Source organism: Vanessa cardui, chromosome 1, assembly GCF_905220365.1.
Source record: "Vanessa cardui chromosome 1, ilVanCard2.1, whole genome shotgun sequence".
NCBI lineage: Eukaryota > Metazoa > Arthropoda > Insecta > Lepidoptera > Nymphalidae > Vanessa > Vanessa cardui.
The window spans coordinates 2,358,784-2,371,561 of NC_061123.1; positions in this window are offsets into that span (position 1 = coordinate 2,358,784).

The window sequence follows — 12,778 nt, forward strand, 5'->3', positions numbered from 1 at the left end:
TGTGCCTATAGTTCCTCACGCTCTCTACTGCGGCTTAGCGATAGTATACCTGATGGAATATACATATACAAATAGAGATAGCTATGAGATATATATAAATCAGTTACTTTTAAACCTGAGCCATTTATTTGCCTGGGTCAAAAATTACCATAGAAAACGAATACCCAAAATGATAAAGGAAACATAAAAAGTACCATTTAAAATACAACAAAGCTCCAACCGACCCTTAACAAAACATCATAACAAAAACGGTATCACGAGCCTTCCCGAATATCCTCATTGTCTGCCTGAACACGTGTATCATTGAATAAAAACATCGGAATAGTCCAACAACAAACCGGAGCCACGATACAATGTAAGCTAATGAAGGCTTTCAGAAGTTAGCGCGGAGAGAAAATTTGCAAATTCATTTAACGTAGTCAGGCACATGTAACCCAGTTAGCGTTCATTGAATACGCACGAGGTTGCGGTTTTTATCAGATTCTTGAAATGATTCGGTTAATTATGGCGCGCTTGCTTAACAACCGATTGAGAATCAATAGTTTCCTTATATGAGGTTTATGTTTTAACGTCTTTATTATCCAAACAACAACAACAACCTGTAAATTTCCTACGGCTGGACTAAGGGTTTCTCTGCCCTTGAGGAGAAGGTTTGGAACATATTCCACCACGGTGTGCCAGTGCGAGTTAGCGGATTTGACACATGTGACAGAATTTCTATGAAATTAGGCACATGCGGGTTTCCTCACGATGTTTTCCTTCACCGCCGAGAACAAGAGATGAATTTGAAACACAATTCAATTATCTAATTTTCGAATAGTAACATCAGAGTCAGCAGGAAATACTACAGAGCAAATCTAAGTGCAAGTAGGTGCAATGTCTATTCCAACTCTTCAATAAACTTTCCACGCCACGAGAGGGTTGTTATACGTTAAAATGAACTATTAATATGGGAAGTAAATTTTTATGACGATAGGCTTACTTAAAATAGTATGAAACGTGCAATAAAGACTACAATTGTACACTTTCAAATAGGTTCTTTTAACGCAATTTTATGATACCAAAAAACGTACTGTTAATTATCATTAATATAAACAAGCGCAATATACTACATTTTTAAATTATTACTATTTCTTAGTTTTCATAGAAAGAAAATTCTAATTTTCTCTTGAAGGAAACTAAGGCACAGTCTCCCTTCTATTGTAGTTAGAAGGAAGAAGTTTCTACTACTTGTGAACGGCCATAGTCCAGACGAAACTGACAGTGCAGGGTTATTTATTAAGAAGGACAGCAAAACTGAACAAATCCATTTTTACGCATTAAAGTATTTTTTAATAAAACTAATAAGAAAAATCTTCTATTTTTGTCAATAAAACAATTCGAAGGTTTCATCACAGACGACGCCTCAAAAGAAAACACCACAACGTGTGTAAACATACGCCGGATCGCGAAACCGCGGCGTCAGCGGAAAGCGCTGCCACACTTACAAAGAACATTTTAGAAACGGCAATACCACATATTTTGTCGTACTTTGTAAATAACCAAAGCCTTAATAATTGACTAAAGATGTTGTTTTTGACTTACAAACAAGATAAAGCTTTTGTATTTGACGTTCCTAATTAACCTCCCAAGCGAATACGCTTGCTAATTACTCTAGGAGAACTATTTAAATGCAACGCAAAGACATTTCTATAGATGGCGATCATCACAAAGTTCTTTAAGGGTGATGATGATAACGTCCTTACCGGTTTTTGCCTCGGTGGCCAGTCGCACAAGTTTTTGTGCAATTTAAGGTGCAGTATTTCCTCATTCTCATAATTAAATGGGACGGGAAATAAGACATGATGGTAATAGGCGCTGGACACTAAGTGATTTATTTGATACAGATAACACTACCAAATTACATACTTCGATCTGGTATTGAGAATATTGCGACGGCTATGGCCCTTACGGTTTGACTTTAAGACCTCAAGATCTTCGAAATTTTATATCGAGCTATTACACCAATTTGAACTAACGTAGTCACTAAAACTAGCCTCCTAGTTTCAGTAGTGTTAAATTTTAATAACACATGACCGTTTTGTACAAATAATGTATTCTTTCAGTAAATATTTCCAGTGTTTATCAGATGAGTAGATGTTCACAGTAATTGCGCTACTCCTAAAACGTAGCTTAGAGCTGTGTGGCTTTAAACCTACGTGAAATGGTGGACTACCTGACATAAAAATAAGTATTCAAATTAGAATGTTTGTCGCTGTGATTAGAGGAAAAATCAAAATTATAGACTGTGATATGCTGTATTCCCACTGGTTTTAAATGTTTATTATCAGATTACAGACAAAGAACTGATCCGAAATTTTGTGGTTACTATTTTCCACTTGGAGAAAGTTTAATTTTAACTAGGTGCGATGTAATATATATACATAATTAGCCAGCGACTTCGTACAGATTTGAATCTAACAAGAAGTTTATGTTGTAGATTAAATTACTTTTTAACACATTTGCTATCTGCCACATGAGACCGACAGACAAAAGTTTAAAAAAATAAAATATTTAGGTATATATACCGTATACATACATATGCATTTATTACCAAGCGGTTATTTCTATATTACAAACATATCCTCCAGTTTTATTAAATGTAGAGAAGATCAGGTTTCCAGCCTTTTCCAGTATTGCCTACTCGTTTAAAAATACTTCACTAAACACACTTACCGTTTTATGTGAAGATCACTCGACGCGAATTGCTCAATTAAAAGAGAATGAGATGCAGCGTCAAGGAGGGTGATTTAATATCATGCCTGTTCTGTCCTGGTATGTTTATTAACAAAACGAGGCATCCCTTAATTAAAGGGAATAGCGTTCATGAATAATATTAGAAATCATTATTGAATGTTCTTTGCATAAATGTTTTTGAATAAAGGCAGCAAATTTTATTACTATTGGGCTGTTTATTTATATTAATTAAGCCGAACCTGCAGAATTAACTCACGCGAAATTTGTAAAACGGATAGCAAATAATCCTTCACGCCCATTTACCTCTAACCCCTTTTTACATCTTCAATTAATTGGTGATTAAAAAAGGAGACTATGTGCTTCATCGGACTCAAATACTAAATTTCATAAATCTAGCTTTAGCGGTTTTAACATTAACACAGACAGACTTTAATATATCAGTATATATTTTATATAGGTTGTGAATTAAATTATACAAACGCCAAAGGCTCGTGATCGTAAGAGAGCCGAGATGGCCCAGTGGTTAGAACGCGTGCACCTGAACCGATGATTGCGGGTTCAAACCCAGGCAAGCACCACTATATATATGCTTAATTTGTGTTTATAATTCATCTCGTGCTCGGAGGTGAAGGAGAACATCGTAAGAAAATCTGCATCTGTCTAATTTAACAACATCTGTCTAATTGAACAGCGTGGTGGAATATGTTCCAAGCCCTCTCCTTAATGGAAGAGGAGGCCTTATCCCAGTAGTGGGAAATTTACAGGCTGTTACTTTACTTTACTTTAAGAAGATTGCTTTGTTATATATCGTATCAAATCGTGTTATAATAATATTTAGAAAACTAATAAAATGATTCAGGTCTTTAAGCTCTTAATTGATCGCTAAATTTGATGATTATTCTAAGAAAGTTGAGCCCAAGAAAAATGTACAAGTGGAATTGAAAATAGCATAGATGTAAAGAATGTCTGACTCGTGTTAATTGAATAAAGGGATATTAAAGAGATTCATGACGTCGAAAACGATTTGAGAATGTCTTGAATATAACACGATTCTTTGAGTACTTGCTTCTGGCAGAGTCTTGACCATTTTTTATGTTATCATCAAAGTTACTATAAATCTTTTCTGTTCTTGATTAATATTACCTCAACGCTGAGATTTTTGTAAGACAAAGTTTGGTAGAAGATCTACGACCACCTGATGATAAGTGGTCACTACGGCCCAAAGACAAAGGCGCTGTAAGAAATATTAACCATTCCTTACATCGCCAAAGTGCCAACAATAATGTAAGCAGCAATAATTAGTATTATTGTATTTTGGTTTAAACAGTAAGTAAGCAAAGTGTAATTACAGGCACATAGACATAACGATTTTTTTTTCAGTTTCAATGTTGATGGCACACTGGCTATGTAATTCTTAGTTACATTTACTAACCCTGCCGTGTCTTACACAGTATGACCACTTACCAGCACGTTTTCCATTTAACCATCTTATCGTCAATTTTATAGAAAAAAAAATAAATGTCTCACAAGTTGAATATGATAGGATCCCAGAAGTATGTTTCTCATGTCTTTGTTTTTCGTGTATGATGATTACTAAAGGCTATGAAAAATTTATAATTAAAAGTAATTTGTGTTATTTTTAAATGTTGGCACTACTTTTCAAAATTATTAGTGTCGAATTGTTACCAACAAAAAGTTGTAGAAAGCCCGACCCTCGTCTTTATACAATGATATACGTCCATCTCTAAATGTGTTGTACTCTGTGGAATGTTCGAATGATCGCGTTTGTTTTAATGCTCAGTGACACGATTGTGACAACGTGGTTTTTGTAACAGGCAGGCTTCCGCTTGCGGCTCTCTTGCGAGTATTTTGGTTTTTCACAGTGTTATCTCGGATTCTTGCTTTTCATATATACATAAAAATCTAAAAAATTTAAAGCCTATATAAATACATAAAACTTCTACATCATCACTTAAATTTAACATTATCACTCATTCTTACTCAACTCATTTCAGAAAAATAACCTTCCGAGCCTAGTATGTTATGGAGGAAAGTCGGCATACTTTTGTACTGAAGGCTTCATTTTTGTCGCATGCTAAGGTCTAGTAACAGAATTGTTCTAGTAACAGTGACAATATGCATAGGTGCAAAAAGACAGAACAAAGCAATGCCGTACCAATTTGGTGCAGCCTTTTGGATTCCTGTTAGTTCTCGACACTTACTAATGATGGTCCGGCCATCTGATTCTTCAATCCGAGCCTCAGGTGGTTTGCAAACGCCTGTACTCATACTCTTCTCAGTTTTGTACACCGGTTTTAATTTTATTTTTAGAGGATTTTTTCCTAAATATGAATCGAATGAGTTAAAATAATATTTTAAAAAAATATTGTTTTTTTATAATAAGGCGGCTATATATGAGTGAATATCTATATTTAAAATTAAACTAGTCCAAAATAATTAGAATGATTTCAACTATTTATCGAATACGAAACTATGTACGATGTAAGCCAACACAACAACCCGCCCTAAGCCCAACTTCACTCGTAAAGTTCAAGATATTGCCAACAAATTTCATCAAAATCATTTCTTCATATTATCTAGGTTGTTCATAAATGTTTAATAGGAGGTATTCCTTACTGTTACTATACCTTACTGAGATATAAAATGGTCAAGAAAATTTAGGATAATAAATATTAATAAATAATGATGATATTAATCTCTATTACTAGGACGATTCTCCTAATCGTTCGTTCGGATTTCTAGCAATACCGATTTGTCATATTAGTAGAAGCAATAAATAATGTTCAGGATTACACAGGTATCCTGTCAAAGTAGCCACGATGATACATTATATTATAATTTGATTACCAATAGTTTTTATGTGCAAATTTAAACCTAAAAATCGCGCAAATATATTGTCTAAAACGGTCTTAGTTTTCATTCAATTTAAAACTGTAACACGAAAAATCAAAAATTTACTCTTAAACTAAACTATTTTTATTGAGTTCACAAACCATATAAAAAATAGGGTTAGGCAGTGAGTTTTATAATAATGCAATACACAATTATAATCGGGGAGAATTTAATATTGAAACGACATTGACCTTGAATCTACAGTATATAAAAACACTGACGAGTTAAGCCGTTAAACGTTTTCGGACGCAGCTGGGTAAGGGATTAAATAAGATATAGAAAACATATGTGAATACACTAGTAATATCAGTGGTAATAAAGTAACAGAGTATGTTGATTCGTCAGATATTCTATCACCAAATATAAATGAGTTAGTATTGTTATGTTCCAATTTTAAGTATTAGGGAGTTAGAGGTAAGATGCTATGAATTTTGTACCTGTAGTTACGGCACAAAGGACAACATCTCAGCTCACATGTTTGGTGTTGTATTGGCGCTAGAGCGGTTAATATTTCTTGTCAATATCCATGGGCAGTTGTGATCAGGTACACATGTGACCCAATTCCTGCCTACTTAAGTATATTACAAAAAAATCAATTTAAATAAGAAATTATTTAGTCGCAACATTAGAGCAGGAAAGTATCGAATGCACAAGAATAATCAAAATGAAAATATTCTTCACTAAAGTGGGATTTTAGAAGTTCTTAACATATTAGAGAACTGTATTAAACATTTAAGCTACAATCGAATCGGAATGTCGATTCTCTCTATCAAAACCGCCAAGAAACTGAATAATTGATGACAAAAAGTTCATCAATTTTTTCCACTTAATATGATATGCTCCATAAAAATCCAATGAAGAAATCAGCCACGTTATTTTCTTTAATATCTGCTTAAATTATTTTTATTATATCTGTTCTTCTAGAAAATTCTATAAATTATTAAGTAGCCATTACAATTTAATTTATCTTTATTGTTTGTTCTAAAACTCATCTCGTGTTTTAAGAGGAAAAATAAACGTAATATATTTGTTTATTATTAATAGATTAACCACGAAGATTGTATTAGGATTGAGGACGGCGATAGCCTAAGGGGTCAGGGACCTGAAGCGTAACATCACTAAGCGACCGGTATACCGTTGACCTAATGAGGAATTAACGTAAGCACTTCCTTAATGCAAAGGTACAATGAAGCGACACAACTATCGAGAGGAAACAAACTCACCTGCCGTGCAAATTAGTATTTTATAAATAGTACGAAGGTAAATTCTGCATATACGTAAGGACTTAAAACCCAACATATCTGACGCCAGACATACAGACCCCCCCCCCCCTAACGTAGTTAAAGATGTAAGTAGTTCTATGGCAAACCAATAATTTTCAAACTTTAATACGAGAGAACCATTCTAGAGACAAAACCTTGTTTCCGCAAGCTCGTTAAAATATAACTTTGTACAAGCCGACCGCTGGGATTCGTAACATATTGGACTAATGAGAGATTTCATATTTACTGCAGCCCTTTGGGTTTGAATGTGCTTGGAGTAAAGTTCGAATAAAACAAACTCGTTTAAAGACGTGAAAGTTTTATCATTTTATGGGAAGATTATATTATGAGACATTTTTTTTAAATAAAGAAAGTATTAAGATTCAAAACAAATGTATTTTATTAAAGTAAACTTCATAATTAAGCGTTTGAATCGTCAATATTTAAACACAAGAAGCCTCCAGTGAGAAGACACGAAGAAGCGTATACTTTCTTTTCAAATAGAGAGGTTTACAATGCTGTTATTCACAATTAGAGTGCAATCAGTCCTGTGATGATCGAAGCCTAAATCCAGGCATATTTTGCTAAACAGGTTTATTTTAATGAATTATTAGATTTATTTATTAATTTAATCGAAATATACTTTTTCATATTTTGGAATGGTAAATTGATTATATTTTTGTAAATCGAGTTTTATCTCAAAAGTATGTTAAATATTTAACGTAAAATTCTTTTCGGTCCGCACTATTTCGAAGTGAGTATCTAGTTCTCGATAAGATTATCTTAGCTTTTTATTAGTTCCTTGCAAGATTGTTGGTAAGTTGCAATACGCTGATGAGTAAAGTTAGTTTCAAAGAGTAACTAACGAATTTCTTGCTAATTCTACTCAGTTAGACAAACACTCCGTACCTTTAGTTTCTTGCAATTTTCTTCTATTTGTACCATGAATATTTAAAATATTCACATATATGTACTTTTGAATCGTTATGCCCCAGTCTCAATTAAAGTAATTTGTTCACCGAAAGCAAGTAAGGATATTCTTTATTTTTTTTATATAAGACACCACATCACTTACATTACTCTGATCCTAATGTCAGAAACACTTGTGTTGTGGAATATCAGAAGCAACAACGGTACCACAAACACCATACCCAAGACAACATAGAAAACCAATGATAATCTACATCGACTTGGCCGGGAATCGAGCCTGAGGCCTCAGAGTGGCATACCCATGAAAACCGGTGTGCACACCACTCGACAACGGAAGTCGTCAATATTCAGCATTTGTTTTTGTTGACTATGAGAAAGACTGAGGATAACTATTTGCAGTGCTATGATTGATATTGCCTTTGTAATTAATGTTTTTTTTTCTTGCACTGACAATCTATAACGGGAAGATAACTAATTACAAGCTAATCGTCTCAAAATACCTAAATATTCGACAACAAGATAAAAAGAGCGTAAGTGAAACTTTTATCGCAAAGTTTGTATAAAACATTAATAAAAAAAACACATTTACTAATAGTAGTAGGGCTTTATGCTAGCCTGTTTGCGTAGGTAATACCCATTCATCAGTTATTTTGCCTTCACACTTAATACATCAGATATTGCAATGTTCGGGCTTGAGTGAGAAACAGCAGTACCCTGTATTATTGTGTTCTGGTTTCAAAGGTTTAAAAGCCAGTGTAAATACGAGCACAAGGGACTTAACATCTTACTACCCAAGATTCGTAGAACATTGGCAATGCAGCGACCACTTGCAACCATGTGCCCCAGGTCATGAAAAAAAGCCTTTTAAATATTTAATTGTAATTTAGTATTTAAGGTATGCTTAATATCAATATCAGTCGAGATACATTTATATTCGTTTGCTTAAATAAATCCAATTTTATTACTTCCCAGGATCGTGTAAATGCATTCATTACGGTATTCATCCACCATAATGGTGAAATTTGATTTATAACGCGCCACGGCTCTCGAATCCAATAATCATGATTTTTACTGTCAATAAAACACGGCCATCGATCTATTCTTGAAGCACGATATAGGGACTCGTTTCGAATTCGAAATTTAAACATGAGACATTTTAACGCGTTAAATGCGGAGCGAGGTCTAATAGGCCTCGTATGTGATGCGGCTAAGAAAAACATAGATTTCTTTGCCGTAGCGTCTATTTGATATAAGTATTGGAGGAAAGTGATAAATATATATTATGAAAATTAAAATGAAAAGACAATGATATGGGGTCTCTTTGACAACCCACCGATCATAACATCGAATTTTAGTTTCTTAAACGTTACGGGGTCGAATATGCCCCGTACCGATACAATGATAGTTTTCATACGAGGTCTTAAATGCCCCGTACAGGAAAAGATAAAAAAAATATTTTTTTATGTGTGATCATTAGTGATAATAATATCATTTAATTATAACACGTGATTAAATAAGCAATCAAAAATAGTGCAACAAGCTCCGAACCATCTGGCTAACAGGAAACCTCAACCCAGTAGGAGGACATTTGCAGGTTAGAGAAACATAAACTGTTAGTTTTATTATCCACTTCAACGCCTATTTAAACTAGAGCTGTTAACATATATACCGGAATGCTCTCTGTCATATAAAGCAATTGTTTACATCCCCTTTGTTAGGGCCGGGACTTTATTAAGGGTAGTTCGCGTTACTTTATGTCGCGACGTTTTGATAGGACATTGTTTAATATAAGTCACCTTTCGCATGAATTTCTATGAATCGTGTTGAATTATTTATTTATAATGACATTCTATCTTTAGATTGTTATATACATGCGATATGTATTTATATATATTTGGGCCGAGATGGCCCAGTGGTTAGAACGTTTGCATCTTAACCGATGATTTCAGGTTCAAACCCAGGCAAGCACCACTATATATATGTGCTTAATTTGTGTTTATAATTCACCTCGTGCTCGGCGGTGAAGGAAAACATCGTGAGGAAACCTGCATGTGTCTAATATCATCTAAATTCTGCCACATGTGCATTCTACCAACCCGCATTGGAACAGCGTGGTAGAATATGTTCCAAGCCTTCTCCTTAATGGGAGAGGAGGCCTTAGCCCAGCAGTGGGAATTTTCCAGTCTGTTACTTTACTTTTTTTTAATTTTATATATTTGAGATTATTATAATTTTAGCTCAAAATAAATAATATATTAACGTTTCAGGTGAATAAAAACTGGTGTTTATATTTAATGTTTGGAATACTACTATATTATGAAAATTACTAGCGACCCACCCCGGCTTCGCAAGGGTGCAAGACTGAAGATACTAACTATCGGAAACTGTTTATTTATAACATTACATTATTAACTTCTAAAATTATCAGTGTTCCCCTAGGATCATTCTATCTACTAAAAAAAACGCATCTAAATTCCTTGCGTAATTTGAAAGATCCCAGCATACATAGGGACAGACAGCGGTAAGCGACGATTGTGTGATAAAATGTTTTAGCTCTAAATATAGGCTACTAAAACGTTTAGTCGACGACCTTTCGGTCTAGCAAATATTGTCAATTCAAAATTGCTTCTTTGTGAAGTACATGGAGAACTTACATTTGATATTATTTGTTCTAAGATTATTTATATATCAATGTAAACAAAACTGTCTAACAACAATAGTACGAGAACCAATGAGGCAACATTATCATCTAGATGTGTTCAACTACGCTTGATTTTTGATAATCTTGGTACTAGATTAGTAGCGTGCGTGTATACGTTTATTAGTTAGTGGTTAACTATTCTGACAATTTTCTTCGATAGTCAAAATATTTGTTGTATTTTATGTATTCAATAGAATTTACAATTAATCTCGTGTTCTGTAGCATCTGGCTTATGAAAAAATATCGTGAGGTAACCTGCATATAAAAGATAAAGTTCAGTGGCATGTCCATTAACTCGCGCTGGCGCTGATAAAAAATATCATAGCTATTTCCCCAGTCGTGGGACATCTACGAGCCGTATTGTAATTTGAATAATTAAGTACATTTATTTAAATTTTTGTTTTTGCATTAACAATGACAATTAGATCACAGCGTAAAAGGGTCTAATTACTCAAGGCTAAACGTAAAAAAAAGATAATGGAAAGATCCGCTTCGTCGGATTAATTTACTCCACGCCTCCTCGGGAGGGTTGGAATGATTTATTTAATTAATTACGGCTTGTCGTTAAACTTTTTTTTTCTGTGTTTTGACTTTTCGTATATCCTATTTTTGACGTTTGTTTAATTCATAGAATTAACCAGAGTTGTATTGTTAGGATAAAAATTTTGGTATTATGAAAGTCCGATGGCTATATTAAAAAATCAATTCATTTTGACATTTCCATCTAATCGACTGAATGTTTTAACGTAGAATCAACCAAACTAACATTTCCATGTATAATATTAGTTACTAGCTATACCCGCCCGCTTCGCTGGGCATTAGTCGTAGAAAAATATTTTTTTAATTTTTCATATTGTAATTAATTACTGATAGAATGTACAAATAATCAAGAAACGTGCAAGATCTAATCAAATACTTAAAAATTATTTTATTTAATATTCGTCAATGATGTTCTCGATAGGCTGCAGATTGGTCATAACAACCATAAACTTATTTATCAAGATCATATCATAAAAATCTAATTCTTCGATGTCACAGAGACAGTCGTGAGATTATTTTCATACAGTCCGAGATGATATCCATCTTCTGCTGGCATAATCATAATTGGATAATAGTAATAATTGTCATACGATTGATATTTTTCAGCGACACCTTGATTGTTTTTGTGTCGCTTAGTGATAACAATACCTCGTTTTGTAATTTTTGTACCGACAATTACAGCTGTGACTTCAGGAGCTATGGAAGCTTTAATACGCCTTTTATGCTCTGCGTTTTTCTGCATTGATAATTACTTTGAATCATTTGTTTTTTCACTTTCTAGAAGACGAATCTTTTTCTATGTTGTCCGTGAAATAAATGTCCAGAAATTGGGGATTTTATTTAGATACTGGAAGAAGTGAACCAATCATATGATACACTTTAAACTTTAAGCGTAATAATCGAGTTTCTGGCAGATTCCTCTAGATTTAGCCTCAAAAGAAAAAACGGCTTTTACTGTCCCGAATCGTGGATTATTTCAATTTAAAGTTATGTGTTTTGGTTTAACTTCTGCTCCTGCTACTCAGCAAAGATTAATGGATCGTTTGTTTGGTCCAGAATTTCATGGTAAACTTTTCATTTATTTAGATGATATTATTGTTATTAGTCGGACGTTTGAGGAACACATCAGTCTTTTAAAAAAGGTTTTTGATCGTTTAAAATCTGGTAATTTAACCATAAATTTAAACAAGTGTTGTTTCTTTCGTAAGAAATTAAAGTATTTAGGTTATGTTGTTGACGAACAAGGTTTAAGAACTGATCCCGACAAGATTAAGTCAATTATAGATTTTCCAACTCCTACTTGTCGTAAAGATGTTAAGAGATTTCTGGGAACAGCTTCGTATTATAGACGGTTTATAAGAAATTTTAGCAATATTGCAGGTCCACTTAATGCTTTAACATCCACTCGTAAGGATGCATTACTTTTTTCTTGGTCGCCTAAAGCTGAAGAGTCGTTTAATGCGTTAAAAAATGCTTTAACAACTGCACCGGTGTTAGCTTGTCCTGATTTTTCTCAACCTTTTATTGTTCATGCGGATGCTTCTGAATTTGGTATAGGTGGCATGTTAACTCAAAATATTGACGGCGAAGAACATCCAATTGCATATTGTAGCCGGTCTTTGAATAGTCAAGAGCGAAATTATTCAGCTACTGAACGTGAAGCTTTGGCAGTCGTTCATGTTGTGGAATATTTTAG